The sequence below is a fragment of the Leucopleurus acutus genome (assembly GCF_964270905.1).
Source record: "Leucopleurus acutus genome assembly, chromosome: 13".
Lineage (NCBI taxonomy): Eukaryota > Metazoa > Chordata > Mammalia > Artiodactyla > Delphinidae > Leucopleurus > Leucopleurus acutus.
Window position 1 is genome coordinate 49,144,421 of NC_139155.1, and position 25,485 is coordinate 49,169,905.

At 37.9% G+C, this 25,485-nt stretch overlaps 1 protein-coding gene across 1 annotated transcript in view; it reads left to right on the forward strand.

Annotated features, from left to right (window-relative positions):
• The window catches only part of ZNF521 (zinc finger protein 521), a gene marked incomplete at its 3' end in the record, with an annotated part of 256,271 nt that overhangs the window by 120,500 nt on the left and 110,286 nt on the right, over nucleotides 1-25,485 (forward strand).

The following is a 25,485-nucleotide window of genomic DNA, read 5'->3' on the forward strand; positions in this document are numbered from 1 at the left end:
TTTTAATACCGTGTTGTCAACACTCACTGTTTCTCTTTGTCTTCTGGGTAGTGAGGAAGATGTTTCTCACAACAGGAGTTTTTCAAAGCCCCTACATTTATTAAGCGCCACACGGTCAACATTCGTTTTAAAGGCACTCTCCCCAAGTCTTCGCTCTCTGGGTTTGGGTTTCAAAGTGAACATGTTTTGGTTTTTTTTCTTAGTTGAAGAGTCGTTTTGGGTCTTTTTTCGCATAATGAGTCTGAAAAACAAGTTCATTTACAGTGAAATAGTTTTGTAAGTCATCATTCCTTGACGCTGAGCAGAGGATGGCTCATTTTATTATAATTTCTTTATGCTTTATCACCTGGTGTCTAATAGCTCTCTCCCCTTCCCTACCTGCCCCTATCTGGAGATCCATCCAAATGAAAACCCCGGGGAGACCTATCTCCCTTCAGTCTGGGGTCACTGCCTTTTCCTTATCTTGTCTCTGCACTCACACCCTCTCCAAGGTCCCCCTGCATCTCCCTGCAGATAGCCATCACTCAGCTAGTAGGGGAAGGCTGAGAAGACGAACGCAGAGCCCATCCTCCTGAAATGTGCATCTGTGTGACGGGCAAACTCCCAAACTTTGAAGCTGCCTTCCCTTCTCTCCTCCTCAAGTAAATCCGCACCTTTCTCTCATCTAAATAGACAAAATCCTTTCAAACTGGAAGAACCTTGTTTTGATAATGGTTCATGACTCATGTGTTGGATCAGATCACTTCTTTTGAAACAAATATTTCTAGTTGTAATCATATGAAATGAATTACTTTTTCCAACTTTTTATCTCAAAAATGTTTAAACTTATGGAAAAGTTAAAGGAATAACACAGTGAACGTATGTATGTGTCCGTGTATCCATGTCACAGGTTTATCAGTTATGAACATTTTGTTACATTTTTCTCTCTCTTTGCAACCTTTTTAATTAACCTGAGCTACATGAAAGTAAGTTGAAGATAACGTTATCTCCGAAGAAAAAGGGCATTTTCCTATTTAACCACAATATCATTAACTCAGGCAATTATTGAAATCAACTAAAGAAATTAAAGAAATCCATACTATCATCTATAAATCTATATTCGCATTTCCCCAAATCTCCCCCAAATGTTTTATTTTTAAATGCTTTTGAACAAGTATTCTTAAAAAGTTTATGCAGAAAATTATTCCTTTCTTTTGTCTTGTTCTGCTTAACATATATAGAAGAGTTTTTATATTCAGGTTTAATTTAAATAGTATATAAAAGGTGTTTAAAATGAATCTCTGTATGTGAGTGTGTGTGTGTTTGTGACTGTGGTGGTATGTGTGCATTTAAAACCAAGCAAAATCTAGCTTTTGTGTCTTAGTAGATTTATGGAGAGGCAAGTGCCTGTTTCTTCTTATCTGTTCATGGTTTAGATTTTCTGATATTTCTAAATTGCTCTATATTATAATACCATTTGAGGTGAAATATTTTAAAAATGAAGGAGGACATACAGATAGTCTTTATCTGTTAATTTGGTTAGAGTTGATTAGGAAAAAGTTTATCTTTAAGGGATGGTCAAGTCTTCAATTATACCTAAAATCTTAACGATAATTTATAAAGCTTAACTATATGCTTCACTTACATAAAATAATATATAAAGTACTTTAAAGTACTTTTTAATTTTAATTCTTACAATAGTGTTTTTTAAGCACCTGCTACTGAGGGTGAAAAATGACTCCATGCAAAAGAGTACCTCCTTATTAAATCTGATCAGTAACTTGTAGCCGTGTCCTTAATTGACCAGATATTAAGATTCAGTTGTACATTTTTTCTTTGTGCCTTAACAGTACACTAATCTATTCAACATTTTCACCATTGTTACTATTTTTTCTTTATTATACTATTTGTCATAAAATTCTATGTGCCCACTTCCTTTCTGATACTCTGTACCATAAAAAATGTAAAGTAGACCATACTATTTGGACTTGACATAGAAAATTATCTAAACATATGTAAAGTTTTACGAAAAGGAGCCTAAAAAGATTGCATCGGCAAGAAAAAGACATATAATAAATATTAATTTGTTCCCATTTTTTGTTAGCCAAGTTAAGCTTCTATGACCTCTCATTGTGAGTATTGTGTAAATTTTTCACCAGTGGCAGTAAAGGCGAAGTTATTACATAAGACTTTGCCAAAAGACAGGCATGCCATGTGGAACTAAACTTTATCACAAAAAAGAAGTATCACATGTATGTCCATTGGCTTAGATGTCCTAGGTAGGAACTGAAGGACTTAGCAATGTAGGTGGTATTTTCGTCTCTTCTTCTTGCTGAGGATTGAGGCTTCAGAAGAGAAAAGAAGAGAATAAAACCTGAGTACCTAGATGTTGTCAAGAACCAGATTAGATTTTTCTGGGCTATGACTTACAGTCACATAAGGGTATTGATAGATGCTGGAATGCATCCTTCAAAGACTGAAAAGAATGTTACTCGGTCGAGACTAGAGTACCTATTTAAAAGGGATTTAGATATAATCTAGGGAAGGATAAGTACGATATAAACCCATATAATCCAAGAAATAGATGAAAGCCTGGGCATATGACAATTAAAGAAGAATAATATTAGGTAGCTGTCATATGATGGAGAAATTTGGAATTGAAGACAGAAGATCTGAATTTGAACTCCCATTTCTTCTGCATGCTGATTTCTGAATTTGTGAAAAATGTTCTCTTTGTACCAAAATTCTATAACTATTAATCTAAATTTGCCATGGAGACTTTGTTTTGAATAAAATATTTGGGGGAACCTAATCATTTCTGTTTCCTCCTCAAAGGTTGACTATGATATAAACTTGTACCTGCAGTGATTCCATAAATGGTAGAGAGAATTTGAGAGAGAAAGAACACTGGACATCTAGCTTTTTCCACACGTGAAACACCTCGCAGACTTACTGACATTTACTATGTGTTGAATAAATGTTAGTCCTTCTTCTGGAGTTCGTTGACACTGGCTTGGCCCCCTGGTCAGGTGCTGCCCTATGTGGACCTCAAAATGTTGTCTCATGATGATATTGGAAACATGTGTCCATCTGCCATGGCTTCCTTAAGATCCTTCATATCCAGATTTCTCTCAGGGATTGTATATTCACATTTCAATTCACATCATCCCCACGATTCTGTTGAAATTGCTCTTACAAGGGTTACAAATTATCTCCATGTTTCTAGATGCCTGTACGGTGCCACAGAATCAAAGATAGAAGGGACAGTGGAGATCATCTGATTAAGCTGCCTTATTTTACAGACAACAAAACAGACCCACATAAATTGAGATCGGTCTAAGGTCACACAGTTACTAAGTGGTAAACAAGAGACTCCGAGAATCCAGGTCTCCCAACTCCAGACTCAAGACTCTCTTTTCGTAATTCCACTGGCACTTTCCTCTAGCTGCAACCTCATCCTTGTCCTTTCCATAAAATCCTCTCGGTGTAGCAGTCTTATTTTCTCTTGTCATTCACTTCCTCCACCCACTGCAAGGGATCTTCTGCTTCTATTGCTGCACCTCAACTGACTGTTCTAAGATCTCTACCGACCTAGTGGACTGATGTAATGCTTTTGGTTTTTTTTAAAGAGAATTTATCGTAGTTTACCTGCTTCTCTACTTATCCCTGTTGGTCATTCCCTCCTAACTGAACCTCTTCCTTCCTGTTTCCCTTTGTGCCTCTTTGAATGTTCTGTAGCCCTCTCTGTCCTCTACCTGCTTCTGCAAGATAGTGTCCCCGTTGCTACTGTCACTCTACTGACCCGACACCCCCCCCAGCCTCACGTGGCCTCATCCACTCCCAGGGTTTCAACCACCACCTTTTACCGATGACTCTCCAAATGGTGTTTCCAAAAGACAGGAGGGAACTTATGGGGGCTGATGGTAATCTGTATCTTGATTGTGCTGGTGGTTACGAGACTGTATGCATTTACTAATACTCACCAGATGTAAATTCGTGACTTTTTGCGTGTGAGTTACACCTCAGTGAAGCTATTTCCAAAAAAAAAGGTGTCTTTGATTCAAACCTCTCCTCTGAAATTCAGACTCATACACACAGCTGCCTGTTGGATATATACGCACTCACATGTTCCTGTGAACTTCAAACTCACTGGGTCCAAAACAGAACTCATCATCCTTTCTCCAAACCTGCTTTTTTTCTTAAGTATTCTATTTCACTTGTGGATCCATTGATCTTCTTAGTCTTTTCTTTTTCTCCGCATCCAGTTGGCCATCCAGCCATCTCGATTTCTACTCATATGTATTTCTGAATCAATCCCCTCTTCTCCATCCTCTTACCACATTTTAAGTTCAATCTCTGATCATCTTTCACTAAACTACTGAAGCAGCCTCGTAACTGTTCCCTCTGACTTTAGTGTTACTATTTTCAGATCCATCCCCACACAGCGGCCAGAACAATCTATGTAAAACACAAGCCTGAATAACATGCCCCTCCCTATTTGGAACATTTTAAGTGCTCTGCACCTCCATCCCTATAGGATGATATCGTAACCCTTTTATTGTGAAATATAAGACTCTGTAGGTCCCTGGTAAAATTTCTCCCTCTTTCCTTAGCTTTCACCTTATTCTGTTCTTGGAGGTGCTTTAATTAACCCGCACACAACATGCTGCTGCTGTATCTTGCTAAGGCTGTCCAGTTCCTTCTGCTCAAATAACCCCTCTCCTCCTGACTGCCCTCTGTCTTCCATGAGGCTGTCCATCTTTCCCTTTAATTGGAGATCAGGTACTCTAGAAGGCCGCCTCTGACCCCAGCTTATCACCACAAACATCTCCCTTCTCCTGCAATGCCCTGTCTATACAATATGTTATAAATTTCATATGAAAAGTGTTACAGTGCTTTATAATTACCTATGTACATTTCTCTTTTCTTCCCCTGAATTCCTTGGGGCAAGGATTTACTCAATCCTAAGCCCTATGATAATGGCAGGCCCATCATAGGCAGGTGCCTCAGTGCTGTGTCTGGCTGGTGGCTCTCCCAGAGCCTTTCCCCGTACAGGGCGGTATGGCAGGACAGCCGGCCGCCTGGCTTTTTTTCATTCAGGAACCACCTGACACAGTGACTGGAACCTGAAGGTATTAAATAAATTTGTGGTGTTCTTCTGCGTGTGTTAACTATAGGATTGCTATTTATATTTTTAGCACATTTGGACTCAAATCTTGTTTTATTGTTATTGAAGTGCTGTTCTAGATACTCTGAGCGTGTACGGGTCTGCTGTTACTATCCCACTCCACTTCAACGTCTGCTTTCTCAAGGAAGCTGTAGTTGTCCTGCCAAGGTTGCCGGTGGTCTCCAGGTTCGTCTCCGTAGCACTTTGCAGGGTGGACAGGTCTTCCCTTGCCGTGCCTCTCTCTGACTTCATGGCGTTCCCACTCGTAGTCTTCTTCCTACTTCTGCCTTTGGAGATTTCTCGTCCTATGCCTGTCCTAAAAAGTGTAGGAATTCTTCGATGCTCGTCCTTGGTCCTCTTTTACTTCTCTGTCTACTCTCTCCATAGGCATCTCATCTATTCATGTTGCCGCAACTATTTCTTTGGTAAGAATTCCCAAATTTATGTTTCTAGCTTAGATCTCCTCTTAGTTCCAGATTACTGTGTTCCGTTCCACTGACAGCTTGACTTTGGCATTTGTATCTCTTTTAGACTTCTGAAGTGTAATGTGTACCTACGCTTTTAAAAGCTCTTGCTTCTCTCTCCTGAAGCCTATCTTTTTCCTAACTAACATCATTTTTGGTAAAGGGATCTACCCTACACCCAATTACCCAAGCAAGAAACCCAGGAATCACTCCCGATTCCTCCCTTTCCCTCTTTCCACACATCTAATCTATTAATAAGTTCTGTGGATTCCACCTCCAGTGAGTATCCCATCCCCTTCTTTCCATCCCCAAAGCCATCATTGGGGTCCAGGCTGCAGTCATTTCTGGCCTCCTGAGAGAGTCCCCTCCTTCATCTTCTGCCTGCTTCCCATCCATTCTTCATGCTGAAGTGGGAAGGAGGCCTGTGGACGTGTCAATCTCATGATGTCACATAAAATTCTTCAGTGGCTTCCCATTTCACTCAAATGAAATTCCAGCCTCTCACCAGTTTGTGAGACCATGCATGTCCTGGCCGGCCTGGCTGCCCTCGCCTTGCCCTGGCTCTTCCTCGTGCACTGCACCCAGCCTCCCAGCCTCCAGGGGGATGGGGCAGGGGGTTCTGCTTTGGAGCCTTCACATGTGCTCCTTCCTCACTTGGCCTGCACTTCTGAGCCAGCCTCTCTGCACCACCAGTTCTTTCTCGGCTGTCAGGTGGGCCTTCCCTGAAAATCTTATCGAAGTTGGTTTCCTCCTGAAGATTTTCTTTTAAAATAGTCGTTTTTGTTTACTTGCTTGTTTCCTTCTTCCCCTTTCTCACCTATGAACATCCAACAGCTTAACATAAGAGCTTAATAAATATCAGTTGAATAAATGAACATAGTGTAAATACTTCAAAATGACAAAAGTAGTGTATACTCCATCTTTGGATGTATTTGCAGGTGTATCTAATAACTAATACACATAGATGATAAGTTTACCCAAAAGTACGGAGATGCTTTAAAATTAGGTGTGATCTAAAAATATTAAATAAGCTAAAAGGCTTGAAAGTTCTAACAATTCAGAGATCATCTTCAGTGTGAAGGTCTGTTTGAAGTGTCTCAAAGTCAATATTCTTCCTTTATAGTTCTTACACTGAAAATAGAAACGTCTATGTTGACATGCTTAAGCTCCAGAGTTCTTTTTTGTTTTGTATAATACAAATTTCCATATGAGGTTGAAAGAAAAATGTTAAAGATTTTATGTGTCAAATTGCTGGTATTAAGTTTTGCTAAGCTAAAGGAACAAAAATAAATGAGTTAAGTTTCCTCTAAATAAACAATATCTTAAAATTAAGTAGAAAAATTACATGACCAAATAGATTTGTAAAATTCAAGATGTTATTGAGATAGACTTAGTTGCTTTTCCAAGTTTAATCTGCTTTCAGATTTATTGTTATTGTGCTCAGTATTTGTTTGGCATCTACGACGCACTAGAACAGGGAGTTAATGACCCCTGGCATAAGTATCGGGGTGTGGAACATGGGAGCAGCAGCCTCTCATCCACTATCTCTAGTCTCATGTTCATTAAGCGTTGATCATTGCATCACACATTGAATTTGCTACCACTACCATCCCTAGATTTTCTGTACTTACTTCCAGTTCTGGATTCTTTGCTGATGCTTTCCATATGCATACAGTGTCTTTTAGAACATATGGAATTCAAAAGTAAGAATGTTTTTGTATACCACCATGAATCTTGAATTGCACATATTTGTCCATTGAGTTCTAGGCCAAAGAGTTTGAAATCACCCTCTGTAGCGGTAGAATTTTGTTCAGCAGGAGCATTTTACATTTAGCTGAAATTATATCGAAGTAGAGATTAGTGAATATCTACTTAAGGTACTTTTGAATAATGAAAGAAAAGGGAAAGGCTCCCCTCTCTGCGTAATATAGATGCAGTTTTCTATTAGATGTACTTTCTGTTTCTAGAAATTTAACAGCCTAATTAGGAGAACCTTGTAAAGACTTTTAAAAAAACTAAATAGCCAGTTCCTTATTTGTATATATTTTTTCACCTTTTAAATATGCTTTTTTTTTTTTTTTTTTTTTTTGCGGTACGCGGGCCTCTCACTGTTGTGGCCTCTCCCATTGTGGAGCACAGGCTCCGGACACGCAGGCTCAGCGGCCATGGCTCACAGGCCCAGCCGCTCTGCAGCATGTGGGATCTTCCCGGACCGGGGCACAAACCCGTGTCCCCTGCATCGGCAGGTGGACTCTCAAGCACTGCGCCACCAGGAAAGCCCTAAATATGCATGTTTCTAAGGGTTCTATTTTTAATATGTTTTTTTCTTCCCTTACCCTCATTTCCTATTACGGAATTATTATCCCATACAGATGAGTGAAATATCAAATTCCAACCTGTAACCTCTCGTTAAGTCCCATCTTAGATTTTGAGTTAACTTGTTTGACATTAGCAGTTGAACATTGTGCTAGCCATTTGATCAAATCAAATCATAATTTCTTTCTTTTCCTCTCCAGTTTTTGTCTGTGTTTTTTGTCTGAATTATTCTTGTCTGAAACTTTGTATGTATCTCCTAAATCTTGTCTGGTCTCCTAACCTTTTGAATTGGTCACTCTTGAGGTGCTGTATTTTCTCTTCTATTTGCATCTCCTGCGTTCCCTCTCCAGTGCACAAGTCTTATCCTTGTAAACTAACGGATCTCTTTTACTCTCTTCCTATCATAATTCACAAGAGATTTAAAAGTTTAGGATCTCACAAATCACATTTTCTGACCACAATACAAATGCATTATAAATAAAAATATTTTTAAAAACCCCATAAATTTTATTTTATTTTTATAAATTCATTATTTATTTATTTTTGGCTGTGGTGGGTCTTTGCTGTTGCACATGGGCTTTCTCTAGTTGTGGCGAGCGGGGGCTACTCTTCGTTGCAGTGCATGGGCTTCTCATTGCGGTGGCTTCTCTTGTCGTGGAGCACGGGCTCTAGGCACGCAGGCTTCAGTAATTGTGGCACATGGGCTCAGTAGTTGTGGCTCGCGGGCTTTAGGGCACAGGCTCTGTAGTTGTGGCACACAGGCTTAGTTGCTCCGTGGCATGTGGGATCTTCCCAGACCCGGGCTCAAACCCGTGTCAACTGCATTGGCAGGCGGATCCTTAACCACTGTGCCACCAGGGAAGTTTCCTAAACCCCATAAATTTCAAAATTAAACTACCCATGGAACAAAGAGGCCATGGAAATAGCAATTAAAAACACTTCAAACTGAAAGACAACTATATTTTAAAACTTGTGAGATATAAATTAAAGCAGTATTTAGAGGGAAAGTTATTAGAACATAAAAATACATATTAGAAAATTTTAAAAAGCTTAATATCAATGTGATAAAAATCAAACTTAAGACATTAGGAACAGAACAAGAAAACAAACCCATAAAAAATAGAAACGAAGGAAATAGTAAAGCTAAGAGCAGAAAGTAATGAAATGTAAAACAAACAACAAGGAGGCCAGCAAAGTAAAACAGCGATTTTTTGAAATGACTAACGAAGTTTACACACTTCTGGTGAGATTAATCAGGGTAAAACAACAATAAATAAATAATATGAAGAATGAAGGGGGAGCCATAACTTCACATGTGCAGAAGTTAAAAAGATAGTAGGGGAACCACTACACATATCAGAATGACTGAAATAAAAAAGAATACATAAATTCATTTTTGCAAGAATGAAGAGCAATTGGAACTCTCTTACTTTACCGGTGAGAGTATAATTTTGTATAACTGCTTTCAAAAACTGTTGGACGGTATATACTAAAGTTGATTACTAGCCTACTCTACGACCCATCAAGTCTATTCCTAGGTTTATATCTAAGAGAAATGAATGCACATGTTTAACAAGTAATGAACAAGAATATTCATAGCAGCTTTTGCATATAAGCTTTAAGCAGGAGTCGAAGTGTCTGTCAAAATAGAATAAATGTATAAATACACTCATACAATGATATGAATTTTATTTCATTCATATGATGGACTACTACACAGAAATAAAGAAGAATGAACTATCGCTATGTAACAACCTGGAATACTCATATACAAAATGATGAAAAAAAGGAACCACACACATCCTACTACACAATTTCATTCATATAAAATTTAAGAATGGGTAAAACTAATTTCTGATAATCGAAGTCAGAATAGTTACCTTTGGGATGGTATCAACTAGGAAAGGGTGGAAGGGAACATTCTAGAAATGTTCCATATCTGGATCTATGTGGTGGTTACACTGGTATTTGTAAAATTCCGTAAATCAGGCATATTCTTAAGGTTACAGCAGTTTACTATAAATATGTTATTTCTCAATAAAAATTGTACAAAATGCACCCAAAACACACAAAATAAAGAAGAGTAAGATAATACTATGAAGAACTTTATGCTAATAACTGGATAATTTTGATTATATGGGAACAGTCTTAGGATGATATGTTACCAAAGCTGACTCAAGAAAAAAAGAAGTAGAATGATTCCATAAATATGAAAGAGTTAATAAATTGTTGAAAACCTTCCCACAAAGAAAATACCAGAACATACACATAATTCCAAAGCTGAGCCAGAAAGTATAAAAAGAGGGAACACTCCAGTTCCTTTAATGAATCTAGTATAATCTTGATGTCAAAACCAGACAAAAATGTAAAAGGAAAATTTAGGCCAGTTTTACTCATGATTTTACATTTTAAACTTTTAAATAAAATGTAAACAAACTAAATTCACACTGTTAAAAAAAGGTTTTTATACTCTAACCAAAATGATTTTATCACAAGAATAAAGGTGGGTTCAACCTCAGGAAATCAATTAATTAATTTTACCACATTAACTATTTAAAGGAGATAAATTATATGTTTATCTCAAGAGTTGCAGAAAAAACTAAATTCAGCATACTTTTGTGATCAAAAAGAACACTTAATTAGGGATAGGCAGTAATTTCCATACCCTTATAAAGACTGTTTAAAATATCGTCTTCAGCAAGCATCATCATTAGTGGTGAAATTTTAATGCAATTATTATTTTATAATAAAATCACTAATAAGGCTTCCTGGGTGACTTAACCAACAATGTAAGATAAAATAAAAATGAATTTACTAGTAAAAAAACAGGTAACAGTGACCTTGAAGAGAACCAAATTAAACTGTGATTTAGAAGTCATATGTTTGTTGGTAAAACAAAATCCAAAGAATCTAAAGACAAACTATTGTAATGAATAAAACTTCAGCAAAGATGCTGGCTAGCAAATCAAATCATACAAGTTAATTCGATTTTTATTCATTACCAAAAAAGTTAGAAAATATGAATTTTAAAATAATTCCATTTATAATAAGCTCAAAAATAGGTACTTAGAAATAAAACTTATAAGGTGTGCAAGACTATGGAGAAAATGATAAAACATTATTAAAAGATATTGTTAAAGACCTAAATAAATGATCAGATTTAACTTGTTCAGGAATAGGAAGACTCAATACTGTTAAGCTCTCAATTATCCCTAATTTGATCTGTGGACTCACAGCTATTCTAATGAAAATTTCTACAGGTTTTAAAGTGTATTTAAAAAAAAAAATTTTGTTTTTTGGAATTTGACAAATGTATACTGGGGCTTCCCTGGTGGCACAGTGGTTGAGAATCTGCCTGCTTATGCGGGGGACACGGGTTCGAGCCCTGGTCTGGGAGGATCCCACATGCCGTGGAGCAACTAGGCCCGTGAGCCACAACTACTGAGCCTGCACGTCCGGAGCCTGTGCTCCGCAACAAGAGAGGCCGCGATAGTGAGAGGCCCGCACGCCACGATGAAGAGTGGACCCCGCTTGCCACAACCTCGCACAGAAACGAAGACCCAACACAGCAAAAATAAATAATTAATAAAGTCCTACCCCCGACATCTAAAAAAAAAATTTTTAAATGTATACTGAAGAGCAAAAGGTCAAGAATAGCAGAGATACTCTTGAAGAAAAGGAGCAGGCAGAGTAGGATTTGTCCTACTCTGTAGTCAATTTATAATAAATCTGCAGTAACTAGGATGACATGATATTTGTCCACAGAACAAAATAGAGATTCTCCGAAAGAGATATAAGACTGAATATAGTAGAGCTGTCTTTGCATCTCAGTGGGGGAATGAATGGAGTATTCAACTTAGCCATAGAGAAAGATAAAATAAAATTGAGCCCCTACTCACGTGTATAAAAATGTGTGAAAGGGCTTCCCTGGTGACACAGTGGTTGAGAGTCCGCCTGCCGATGCAGGGGACACAGGTTCGTGCCCCGGTCTGGGAAGATCCCACATGCCGCGGAGCAGCTGGGCCTGTGAGCCATGGCCGCTGAGCCTGCGCGTCCGGAGCCTATGCTCCACAACGGGAGAGGCCACAACAGTGAGAAGTCGGCGTACCGCAAAAAAAAAAAAAAAAAAAAATGTGAGAAAGAACAAAACCATAAATCATAGAAAAAAATATAGAGAATTTTTTATGACCTTAGATTAAGGAAAGATTTCTCAAATAAGACCCAGAGAGTATAAATCACAAATAAAATGATTGATATGTTCATCTACATTAAAAATAATAACTTCTGTTTACCAAAATTCACCATAAAGTGAGCAAAAATAAGAACTCCAAGATAATAAAATATATTTATAACACATATAGTTGGAAAAAGTGTTAGTTTCCTAAATGGAAAAGAAATAACCACAAATTAACAGGAGAACTCAAATCACCAAATAAGAAAATATGAAATTAACACGAACAGGCATTTCACAAAGAGGAAACATGAAGATCCAATAAACATGTGAAAATGTTTAATCCTCATCAGTATTATGGGAAATGCAAATTCAGACAGAGAATAATAGATGGTTTGAGAAGACCACACAGGAAGCTAAGTTGGGCACACAGGTATTTGTTTAATAGTTACTATTTATATATTACTTATGTTATGTTTACCGTTTGTAAGCATTTAATATTTAACTTAAAAAGCAAAATAATCAGAACCATAGTATGCAATCAGTATCACTTATCATAAATATAAGATAAATATAAGAGTAATACAATTAATACAAAATAATGTTTTAAAAATTCTAGCTATACTCATACCTGCAAAGGTTTGTGAGTCTGAAACCTGTTCTTTCATTGTTACAAGTAAGTTTGTCAAGGTTTGTAGAGGTATTAAAGACATATTAGCATCTTAGTGAGACTTTTTTCTTCTGTGTAATTAGAAAGAGCAGTATCCATGCCTTATAGTTGAGGTGGTGCATATCTCACACTTTGGAGAACATTAATCTATAGCATTAACTTTTTATTCCTCGTCTGGTGCTTCAACTTAAGATAAATTTATTCATTTCCTGCAATGTACAAGGCATTAGGCTATCAGGTTTGTAAAGAGGATGAGCATTATACGAATATGGTTATTTGAATACATGTCTTTCTTCCCAGTATAGCCCCCTGAGGGCTTATAGTTTACTCGGAAAAAATTAATGTATAGCAATAAATACAGTATAAAGTAGAATGGAATATGTGCCTTAATAGAAGTACTAGTGAAGTGCTAAAGTAGTTCAGAGGAGATAGCAAATAACCAGGCAGGAGTTAGCTTTGCAGGTATCTGTGTAAAGAGCAAGCAAAATGGAAGGAACCCCCAAGCAAAAGTCCGAAGGCAGTAGTGTGCCTGGCAGGCTTAGGAATAGCAAGGGGGTAAGCATGGCTGCAGCAGAGGGAGCCAGAGTGAGGGATGCAGGCAGGGTGACATGGTATCCTCCGTGTTTCTCAGGAGAGTTTCTTAACACATCATAGGTTCTTAGTCAACACTTGCAAATAATTGAAAGCTGGTGATTAAAACAAATGGAAAAAGAAACAAAGAAGGAACCACACATAAATAGAACATAAGACTTCTCCTAAGTATGTAATAGACTATGCAATTCGTGTCATAAAGAGATTGAGTGGCAGGTGTAATCCTGTAAAAAAATCCCCATATCAAGGCAAAAGATTGATTTTGTTCAATTAAACATTATATTACATAAGCAAGCCTTCAACTGAGTCGGAACATGTTTTGTTATTCAGAGATTGCCTCTGTGGGTGTGGAGAGTTTACGCATAAACCACATAACGTAATAGAAGAAAATATTGTACTTAGAGAAAAACCGAGTTCAAATAACAGTTGACAGAAGCATCTGTGTGATCTTAACTAGTCTTTCCTAAGCTTGAGTTCCTTCATTGTTAACATGGGCATAATCCGTATTTTGCCTACTTTATAGTGTTACTGTAAAGAGCAGATCATATGTCTGTAAGAAAGTTCTTGGTAAACTGAAGCGCCTGACAGATGTTGCATATGGTACATCATTTATATAATATCTGTGTATAAGTCAGCACATATCCTTATGTATGTATGCACACATTCATATAATTTATATCTAAAATGTGCTTCAGTTAATTTATTACTATAATCTAGAATAATTTTATCTAGTGCTAGAACTATGGATTATTTGGTGAAAATGCATTGAAATCAGTCATCATATGTCTACAAAGTTGATTATATAGAAAGGTATAATCAAATATTAAAACAAATATAGGGCTTCCCTGGTGGCGCAGTGGTTGAGAGTCCGCCTGCCGATGCAGGGGACACGGGTTCGTGCCCCAGTCCGGGAAGATCCCATATGCCATATCCCATGGGCCTGTGAGCCATGGCCGCTGAGCCTGCGCATCCGGAGCCTGTGCTCCGCAACGGGAGAGGCCACAACAGTGAGAGGCCCGCGTACCGCAAAAAAAAAAAAAAAAAGTTACAAAAAAAACCAAATATAGAAGCAATGAAATCCAAGGGACAAAGAGAGTGTAAAAGCCTCAAAGATAAAATATTATTCAGAGACAGCATCAGGCAACAATAAATATAAAAGGTAGAAAAAGGTGTAAATAGATGAGTGTATAGGTGGAAAAAGGAATTATAGATAAGAAATCGAAAATGTCCAATAGTATTATTGGATTGAAACATATCATGGAGAGCAGGAGAGCAAAAAAAATCTTAGGGAAATAATATCTAAGAAAGTTAAAAATTGTAAATGAAAGGCATAGTAAGTGAATACCAAAATAAGACACTTTCTCCTAAGCTCAAGAAGCAAGTGAATAGTTTGAGAGGTGGTTAATTTTAAAGAACTATTATTTGTTTGCCTAAAACTCACTAGCCATTTTCTTCATGGATCAAATATATTTACATTCTGGGGAAAGAAAAGTGGTGAAATTTTTGCTTTTGTTTTTGTCCTTGGACAGGATTTATAATTTAGATGCATAACCTCTTGATTTATTTTTGTAATAGAGTACTATGTTTTAAAAAATTACTAGTAAGTGATTGAGAGATATTTTGAAGCAAAAATATACCATGATTAGAAATCAAAGTGGCATTGATAAACCTAGCTTGACAAAGTCTGATGTTAATGTACTCCTCTTAAGATAAATCTAAGGATTATCTTGTGTATTTTATGAGTGTGGCTTACAGTAGGGAAGCAAAAATGAGCTTCCTGATTTCATAAGAGCTCATGATAAAGAAATGTCCAGAAATACAAACTGAATTATGAAAGCAACCACATGTTTAATAAAGATCATTTCTTAAGAAAAAGTAAGAGGAAGAACAGAAGAGTGGAAAGAGTTGGGCGGGGGGAGTAGAAGGAAGGGTGGGAGGGGAGGACTAAATAAGATAGTTGAAAAACTGGCAGGAAGCCCTCTAAGTTTAATGTCTATACCCACTAGGATTGGAAAATTGAAATCGTTTTGGTGGAAGATAGACCCTTTTAGCACCATTAATTGGATCTGGATTGATATCATTTTGTTATACAAATTTAAATGATTCCAAAGCAGACATTCCCCAACTGCTGATATTAATTTGCATCTAGTTCATTCATTCATTTAACAGTTATTGAGTTTCAGACACATGGCAGGCATTGTGCAAAGACACTGAGTACACAATGGCACACATCATAGATATTGTTTCATGTTTCTCTTGGCAAAGAATTAAACCTTCTAAAAGCAGATGTACCCTCATATAGTGAATCATGTACATATTAAGATGGTAGGGCTTCCCTGGTGGCGCAGTGGTTGAGAGTCCACCTGCCGATGCAGGGGACACGGGTTCGTGCCCCGGTCCGCGAGGATCCCACATGCCGCGGAGCGGCTGGGCCGGTGAGGCTTGGCCGCTGGGCCTGCGCGTCCGGAGCCTGTGCTCCGCAACGGGAGAGGCCACAACCATGAGAGGCCCACGTACCGCAAAAGAAAAAAAAAAAAAAAAAAAGATGGTAAGGAGTTGACAGGATTGGAAAAAGGGATATTCTCAAATGCCTCGTAAGGATAGTCACATTGAAATTACAAAATGTCTTTTAAAAGAATGACTGGCTTATCACCTGGACTTTTAAAGAATATCTAGAAAATATTACAGTGCTTACCTTGCACAGATTCTATATAAAATGTCGAATTTGCTATTACCATCTTTTTCTTAATGTTCCCCCTCATATTCTATACTGTAGAGTAATGTTCTCAAGACCCTGTTGGGAAAGGGCCCCATATTTTCTTAGCTTATATTTTGGGATATTTTTAATTTGAAAAATGTCTAGCTTTATAAGATATATTATCAGTAATAATTATGCAGAGGTTTTTCAGGTCCACAGTTTAATTTTCCGGGATAATCTGAAGGAAGGCTGGGTCTTATCTGGTTGTACTATGCAGAATTTAGGTATTTTTGGTGGCAGCCATCTGGTTCCCTCCAGTAAATTTCTCTGAAAACACTTACTCTTGAGTATACTTATAAAAAGCCCAAATCAGTTCTCTTCTGTGTCGTTCAGACACTCCTTCATAAATGCTCCATGTCAGGCAGCGGGCTGGGCGATGGAACTGTAGAGGGGAAATAAGACATAGTTCCTTAAGTGACAGGAGACCTTAGAATGTAATGTGAATAGATGCTTTGAATGTAATATAGTAAATTCCAGGCTAAAAGTAGACACTGAGAAATGAGAACCCCCCCCAAAGAAGGCAGCAGGTAGTAGAAAGAAACAGCGATGGACAGGTGGCTATGAAAGCCATCCTGCAGCACAGGGCCAGGAGGAGACACAGTAAGCTTCAAGCAGAATAACGAGCCAGCGTGGCAGTAGTTACCAATCCCTTTTTGTAAATGTGCACACCCATCATATAAATGTGGGTGTATTCATGGTGACCCAGAGTTCTAGGCTTGCTAGAGCTCTCTGTGAGTCACTTTCTGTGAGTCACAGACAAGGACACTTCATCTCTCGGGGGACCTCACTTTGATTGTCTGTGATGAGGAAATTGAAATATTCACTTGTTCCTCTCAATTCTTAAACTCCCCAATATTCTATATAAGCTTGTGCTAGTACCTTTGAAAATATGAAGAATATGGTGGCATTTTATTCTATTTTTAAAAGATATTTTTGGAATGATGAATGAGGAAGGATTGAAGAAATCCAAATGATTTCAGTTAAATCAAGGGATTAAAAGAACCCCACCACCTATACATTTATATACGTGGTAACTGCACAGTATGTTTTAGAATAGGTAAAGTCAAGGCAACAGACCTCTATCCTCAAAAACTTACTGTTGAAGAGTACAAACAACAAGAATAAAAAAGTAAACACCCACCTTGTTGTGTGGGTGTTATTGCTAACAAGCTTTACGGAGCAGGTGGGATTTTAGAAGCAATCTGAAGGAGAAGAGAAGGGTGGTGTGATGCGCTTCAGTAGGAAAGCTGTTCAAGTGGAAGGGATGGACAAGAGAAGGCAGAACCCGAAATGAAAATAGGGAGGAAGAGAGAAGCGAAAAAAAAACTGCTGGGAGTAGGAGGACAGGAGGTAATTTATCTCATTGGAATAAGAGTGATAAAGGACCAGGCGATTTGGTTAATGTACTCCTCTTAAGATAAATCTAAGGATTATCTTGTGTATTATCTAAGGATATTATCTAAGGATAAATCTAAGGATATCTTGTGTACCACATACAGGGTAACTGAAATGACCCAAATAAGAGGGAGGGTGTTCTGTAGATGAAACACAAACTACCAGAATGTGCAGTATTCCTTTTACAGAAGAATAGCTACAAGGATAGATTAGGAATATAAACAAAAGGGAATCACTGTGACTCCACAGGAGCCTTCATCTAAAGAGAAGTTGGAGGAAGCAAAGATTTTTTTTTTATTTTACAATGAACAGGTATGAATCATTCACACATTGCTTGATTGTGTGTAAATATTTACATTATGTATTGCATAGATACAAGATGGGTAAGACAGAGCCCTCTCCCTACCCTTACAGCCCTTTAGAGATAAATCGGTTTTATTGAAATAATTCTGATACAACATGTACTGAATTATAAGAGAATCAAGAGGAAACTTCTATGATTTAATATTAAATAAAGCTTCTCTCTATGTCAGCCTTTTAATATGTATGACGAGTCTCTAGTAAATGGTACTAGTACTCATAAAGAGTTCACAAACCTGTCTACATTCTCAACTTGCTTTGAGGGCAGAAGTTATATACTTAAGAAAATATGTCTTAATGAATCCTAAAATATTTTTTTTCTTTGTCACAAAACTTTCTCCTGGTCTGTGGTGGGATTTTAAATTGTATTACCAGCCTTCGGGATTGGATCTCCATGGGCATACGGTGCAATTCAGTGGTGTTGCAATATAGTACTTAATGTTCCTACTCCTTCATCTCTCTAACTGTATATCCCCAATATCTACCAGCCATACCTCTTCATTTTGAAAATGGTGAGACAGAAGGGAGGTTTCAGATTTTTAAGGTGAAAACGATCAGTATATGGTTGGAATAACTGGCAAGGAAAATTGACCCTAATTTGGTGTAAGGCAAGAATTTTGACTTCTTCTTTTCCTCCTCAGATTTATGTTTATAAAAGACTCATTATTCAAACTACTATTCCCCCAGTCCCAATTTCTTAGCTTTCTTGAATGATATGAATGTTTACAAAACAGTACAGGAAGTTAATTACTATGAGTCATAGTAATTTCATATGTTCCTAGTTCATACTAGGAACTAGCAAAATATTACAGTCATGGGTAACTAGGGGCAAACTCCCTAACTCAAAAAGAATCAGCGCATGCTCTGGTGGGGTTTTTTTCTTTAACCTTTACTACAGCAATAATTTAGTTTGTGTTATTCAGCCTCTTCCACTTCACTGGTGCTGTGTAAGGTAGAAGAGAGATTTGCAGGCAGAAATAGACAAGTCCTAAATAGTACCTTAGGAATGAAGGTGATGAATGTGCGATGCCTCTTTAAGATTGTCCATTGGACAATCAGTGAACAAAATTTATTGACTGTTTACTTTATGGATAACATTATAGGAGATTGATTTAGGTAAATTTACAATGGCATAGAAACAGCAACTGAATACATAACATTAAATAAGATCATCTAGATGAAGATCTCTTAGTAAGGGAGATAAGCTAGGTCCCTTGGAAGAGACTCCAGTAGCTGAATCGGGAGAAATCTGAGAACTGGAGATGAATAAGTGAGCCTAATAAAGCGTCTCTCTCCAAGGGAAATTTGGGCTTAAATTCAGTTTTTAATGTTAGACATCAAGTTCAAGAACATAAAAATGCACATTTTGAGGAAAATAAATAAATGTGTTAGGAGACAATTCATTTTATTATTTTTAATAAATTTATTTATTTATTTTTGGCTGTGTTGGGTCTTCGTTGCTGTGTGCAGGCTTTCTCTAGTTGCCGCGAGCGGGGGCTACTCTTCATTGCAGTGCGCGGGTTTCTCATTGCGGTGGCTTCTCTTGTTGTGGAACATGGACTCTAGGCATGTGGGCTTCAGTAGTTGGCAGCACGTGGGCTCAGTAGTGGTGGCTCGCGGGCTCTAGAGCGCAGGCTCAGTAGTTGTGATGCACGGGCTTAGTTGCTCCCCGGCATGTGGGATCTTCAGACCAGGGCTCGAACCCGTGCCCCCTGCATTGGCAGGCGGATTCTTTTCTTTTCGGCGGGGGTGGTGGTACGCGGGCCTCTCACTGTTGTGGCCTCTCCCGTTGCGGAGCACAGGCTCCGGACGCGCAGGCTCAGCGGCCATGGCTCACAGGCCCAGCCGCTCCGTGGCATGTGGGATCTTCCGGGACCGGGGCATGAACCCGTGTCCACTGCATCGGCAGGCGGACTCTCAACCACTGCGCTACCAGGGAAGCCCTGAAAATAAAATATTTTAATGCTGTTTTATCTAATATTCAAAGAGAACTCAAGAGAAGCTGAAAAATGGTTCAACTTTTTTTACCCCTTGATTTCAAAGTTACTAGTAGCTTAAATTTATATCTTCATAGAGTTTTGGATTTTATTTGTAAAGATAAATATTTTTTCCTTTCTTATACTACATGCACCTGTGCAAAATTTGTCTATAATTAAAAGAAAAAAATGCATTTTTATTAATCATTTAAAGCAAAAATCTTTTTCCAGATTTTTTCTGACTAGATTGTTGTCTCTCTTTTTCCTGTCCAGAGCAATCTTCTTTAGCCCTTCTTCTGTTCTGAATTACCTTCCTCATTCCACCAAATACCCCCACCAGACTGTGAGCAACTTGCCTGTCATGTACTAGACATTTTGTATCTGGGTTTTGAACTCAAGGAAATTATTTCCATTTTAGACCTCAGATCAAGTCTTTACTCTCCCAGGGAGCTTTTCCTGATTCTTGTGGACCATATTAACCCATGCCTATCTGGTATGTTTTCACTGTCTTCTCCTTGCCAACATTGACTGGTACCTGGTTGGCCATTTAGTGCTTTGCCGTGTTAGGTGGGCAAAATATTGAATACTTACAACAGTTTAATCTTTGTGTGTGTTCTCTCCTCCTTGTAATACCTCTTGGTTATTGAACTTTTAGTACATGCCAGGCATTGTGTAAAGTGTTATATAGTGCTTAATGTCTAGACATTAACTACATCTGTAAGACAATGTCTTCCTTTTAACCACCATGAAAACACACAATATAAAGTTGATACTGGTGTTTTTTTAATGAATTATTTGGTTGAGCTTTTCATCATTAGTAGCTTTCATTTAATTTCACCCATTATTTTTCCCCTCTCTGTTCAGTGATTTATTTTCACAGAAATTCAGAATTGGAAGATGACCAAACCAAATTACTAAAATGTTTGAAGTATTGAGTATTTGTGGAAAGCTGTAGGTTCATTATTTTCATTCACATATAATATCCATTTGCTTGCCAACAAAATACTGCCAAGTAAAGGTGCCACTGATCTTAAATATATGTCTCATCTGTAATTAATATATTTGTTCTTGAAATGGTAATGGATGTTGCTATAGACCTTGAAAACAGCTTTTTTTCCAAGCGAGGTTGCACCTTTTTTCACATGTTCTACCCTCCTCTTCCTTCCCACCCCACAACCCTGTCACCAACTTGTGACATTCTTTATGCAATTAATTAATTTTTTTTTTTTTTTTTTTTGTGGTACGCGGGCCTCTCACTGTTGTGGCCTCTCCCGTTGCGGAGCACAGGCTCCGGACGCGTAGGCTCAGCGGCCATGGCTCACAGGCCCAGCCGCTCAGTGGCATGTGGGATCCTCCCAGACCGAGGCACGAACCCGTGTCCCCTGCATCGGCAGGCGGACTCTCAACCACTGCGCCACCAGGGAAGCCCTATGCAATTAATTTTTAAAGCTTTATTTAATAAACATTTGTTTGGCCCTTGCTAATTTCCATACAATCTAAATTACTGGATTCTAGTTTAGGGAAATTTTAATATGGTTTTAAAGTCCACATAAAAGAGTGAGAAATAATCTTTGACAAGATCGGGTATTCCATCCCATCCCCTTAATAACCTGTCAAGTAAAGAGTAATAAAGGGGGCTTCGCTGGTGGTGCAGTGGTTGAGAATCTGCCTGCTAATGCAGGGACACGGGTTCGAGCCCTGGTCTGGGAAGATCCCACACGCCGTGGAGCATCTAGGCCTGTGAGCCACAACTACTGAGCCTGCGCGTCTGGAGCCTGTGCTCCGCAACAAGAGAGGCCGCAATAGTGAGAGGCCCGCGCACCGCGATGAAGAGTGGCCCCCGCTTGCCACAACTAGAGAAAGCCCTCGCACAGAGATGAAGACCCAACACAGCCAAAAATAAATAAATAAAATTTTAAAAAAGTAATAAAGGTAGTTACTATTTAATGCAGACATGCTACATGGTGGGCATGGCACTAAGCTAAGCACTTTTATATAGTTCTTACTTGCTTCTCACATCAACTATAAATGTAAGTTTTACTATTTTTAATTTACAGGGAGGGAAACTAAGACTCAGGGTCATTAAGTGATTTGTCACACAGCTATATGATGAAGCCACTGCATAGTAACTAATTGCAGAAGGAGAATCCTAACGTTGCTTTCCTACTAAGACTGGTGGTTATATTTGGAATGGGTATTTTATAGCATCATTGTGCACATCTTAATTTCAGGGGGTCCCGACTGAGTCTGAGACTAATTCTTCCTTGATAGCCACTGCCAAACTTTGGGATTGGTGACATAGGCCTGAGGGCTGTGGGATGTCCTTGAAAAATGACTCTGTAACTTCATGCTTTGATGCTCCAAACATATACCAATGATAGACAAAATAGAAAGTTAGAAAACCAAATGGATTTAGTCAGCCTCCAAACAGTTGTCCATCTTTGAGATCTGAGAACCAAATTTAAAAACCAAGTGGTTATCAGGGTTGAAGCCAGGGGTCTCCTGGACTCTATTCCAGAAATAAGAAGTGGTATCTAGAGTTCTCATTACCTATGGGACAAAGCCAGACCTGCTGCTTAAAGCGGGACCTGGGGAGAAACTTCATTGCTCACGACAGGAAACTAGAATAAAGGTTCTGTTGCTGAGCAATACATGGATCTAGGGCCTGTGAGCTGTACAGTTAAAGGGGTAGGAAGAGAGACACAGTTTGTGACTTAAAACTGAATTAGCCATATGCTAGCCCTGTGATTCAGCTCACAGTGTCTCTGACATCCCTGTAGCACAGCAAATACACAGGAAGTGCCCCTGTGTGACCTAGCCTGGTCTGGTAGCCTGGATGGCCTAGTAGAAGCAATGGCAAAAGTATTGGAAAGGGAGGAATGAGCACACAGAATAAAAACCTTTCATTAAAAATGGGCTTCAAACCAAGCTTCCAAAATATGTGAGTGATTCATTAGATTCATGTAGTAAAGCAGACGAGCAGTCTGACAAAGACTTTGAAAAAGACAAATGAAAGTATGATTTTCCCTAAAAGGAGTGACAAATTTTGGAGCAAATCCAAGTGGAAATTTGTTTTTAAAAGAGCACTTGTATTTAAAATTAGAAACGTTAGAAATGACAAATAGTCATTGAAATAAAAGCTTTAGCAGTTAGGATAAACTCTAGACTGAACATCAGTGAAGAGAGAACCAATGGTTTGTAAAAGTACAGAGAAAATCACCTAGACCAGAACATAGAGGACAAGCCGATTTTTAAAACATGAATGAAAAAAATGGTTAAGATACATGGAGGATAGATTGGGAGGCTCCAGTCTGTGTCTAACAGGAGTTCCAGTGGCAGTGAATGGAAAGTGTGTGAGAGATACATAAAAACTGAAGAAAAGGTCACTGAAAGATTTCAGGATTGGAGACATACCTGAACCCTCAGATTGAAATTGTTCTTTAAGTATTGAGCAGGACAAATAAACATAAATATACAGTTGAAAATATGACAATAAAACTTCAAGACACTGAGAGCAAAAGAAAATCTTGAAGCAGACTGGGGGACTTTGGGGAGCCAGTTCTGCCCGGTGGATCTTGGTCAAGGGTCTGGGACTGGGAGCCTACGGTGGAAGTGGCTAGAAACAGTTCCTTCAGTGTCATCAGCTAGTCTCATACCATCCCTGGCATTGTCAAGGACCAAAGCACTAAACAATTCTAAGGAGAGCGTTCTTCCAAAATGCACCTAAAATGTAATTGTAAATCTGCCTGCAAACGATCGTAGTTTAAACTGTGTTAAAACCCAGTGGGTGGGAGACAGGGTAGAATATTGGCCTTACTTATGATATTCACAACCTTCATGACTTGGGACAAGTCATTTAATTAATCTGTAAATGAGGATAATAATCCCTCTTTTATCTATTCTCACAGTTCTGTTGCAAGTCAGTTTCACCCATATGAGTTTTTATAGACTGTAAAGCATGATGCAATTGTAAGGAATTGTTATTACTTTACTACAGAAATGGATGTCAGCAATGATTCCTGCCCTCTTAGGGTTTATACATTAGATTCATGAAAAACAAACATCTGAAGAATCCCTCCAAACAATACAAAAATGTTTGCAAAGGTATTTATAACAACTAAGCACAGATTATTTTTGGTGTACACCAAGTGTGGGAATGTAAAATGAACAGAGGGGATGGGGTTTAATGTTGACAAAACTACATATTATAAATTACCCTATTCATTTATTCCCACTTGTTTATTACTATGAAAATGTTCAAGCGTGCACCTAGATTTAATAATTGTTAACATTTAGCCGTATTTGCTTTATCTATGTATGACTATATATGTTCTTTTTTTCTGGATCTTTTGAAAGTAAATTGCAAACATCATGCCATTTCACATCTAAATATTCGGTATGCCTCTCCTAACAGAAAGGACATTTACTCACGTAATCATAATACCATTATCACACCTGAGAAAGTTAACAGTAGTAATCCCTCAATATTGTCTAATAATCAGCTGATATTCAGATTTCCCCAATTTCCTCAAAAACCTTTTTATAGCTGTTTTCTCCCCAGTTAAGAAACCACACATTATATTTACCTCACACTACGTTAAATAGTTGTCTTTTTTCTCTCTTTCATTTGAGAACAATCTCTCCAGTTATTTCCCCCCTTAGACGTTAACTTTTTGAAGATAACAGGCTAAGAATATTCTTGATTTGTTTTGAAGATTATTCTGGATTTGTGTAATGTTTTTTCCTCAAAGAAACACTTGTTCCTCTATCCCTGCATTTCCCCAAAATTAGAATGCTTCATCTAAAGGCCTAATTAGACTCAGGTATACATTTTAGATAAGAATACTTTATTATGATGTATTATACTTCATACTGCATCACACTGAGAGACACATAATGTCCGTTATTAGTAATAGTAAACAAAATAGTTTGGTTACAGTGATTGCTACCAGATAAGTCTCTGTAAAGGTACATCTTTCTCTTTGCTGTTATCAAAGGATGAAAATTGTGTCTCTGAGACTAACCTTTCTCCTAATAGTTTTAGCATCCATTAATGATTATCCTGGACCATTTTATTGGCATTGAAGAATGGTGAATTTCTAATTTTGTCATCCCTTACTGTCAGCCTTCGGTAAAAAAGAGCTTTCCCTCATCAAAAAGGCATGAACTACACTACCTCCTGAAAAATCATGATGCTCTGTGCCTTTAATTACCAATTTGCAGGACAAGAGGTTCATGTAATAGTCACTTCAATGGTGGCAACTGAAATTTTTTTTCCTTTTCTGATTTTGAGGATTGCTATGGACTCAATGATTTTTTTTTTTTTACACTCAGTGTTTTGTTTTTTAAAAAAAATCAAAGTAATTACAACTACAAAGTATAATTTTTTTTTAATTCGATGAGGCTAAATGTGAAGCCTAAGTCCTAATGGAATATAGATTGAATGGGGAGGGAGGTTCATCAGAATAATGTGGTTTTTTAAAGTATACATTATTAGAGATCCTAATCATTTTTTTTTAACTTATGAGATGATCTTTTCTGAAAGTCTCTGAGTACCTTAACCAGAGTATCACTGAAAACAAGAGTGTCAAAAAGGCACATTTAAATTGTTCTCAAAATCAATCAAAAATAATGAGGT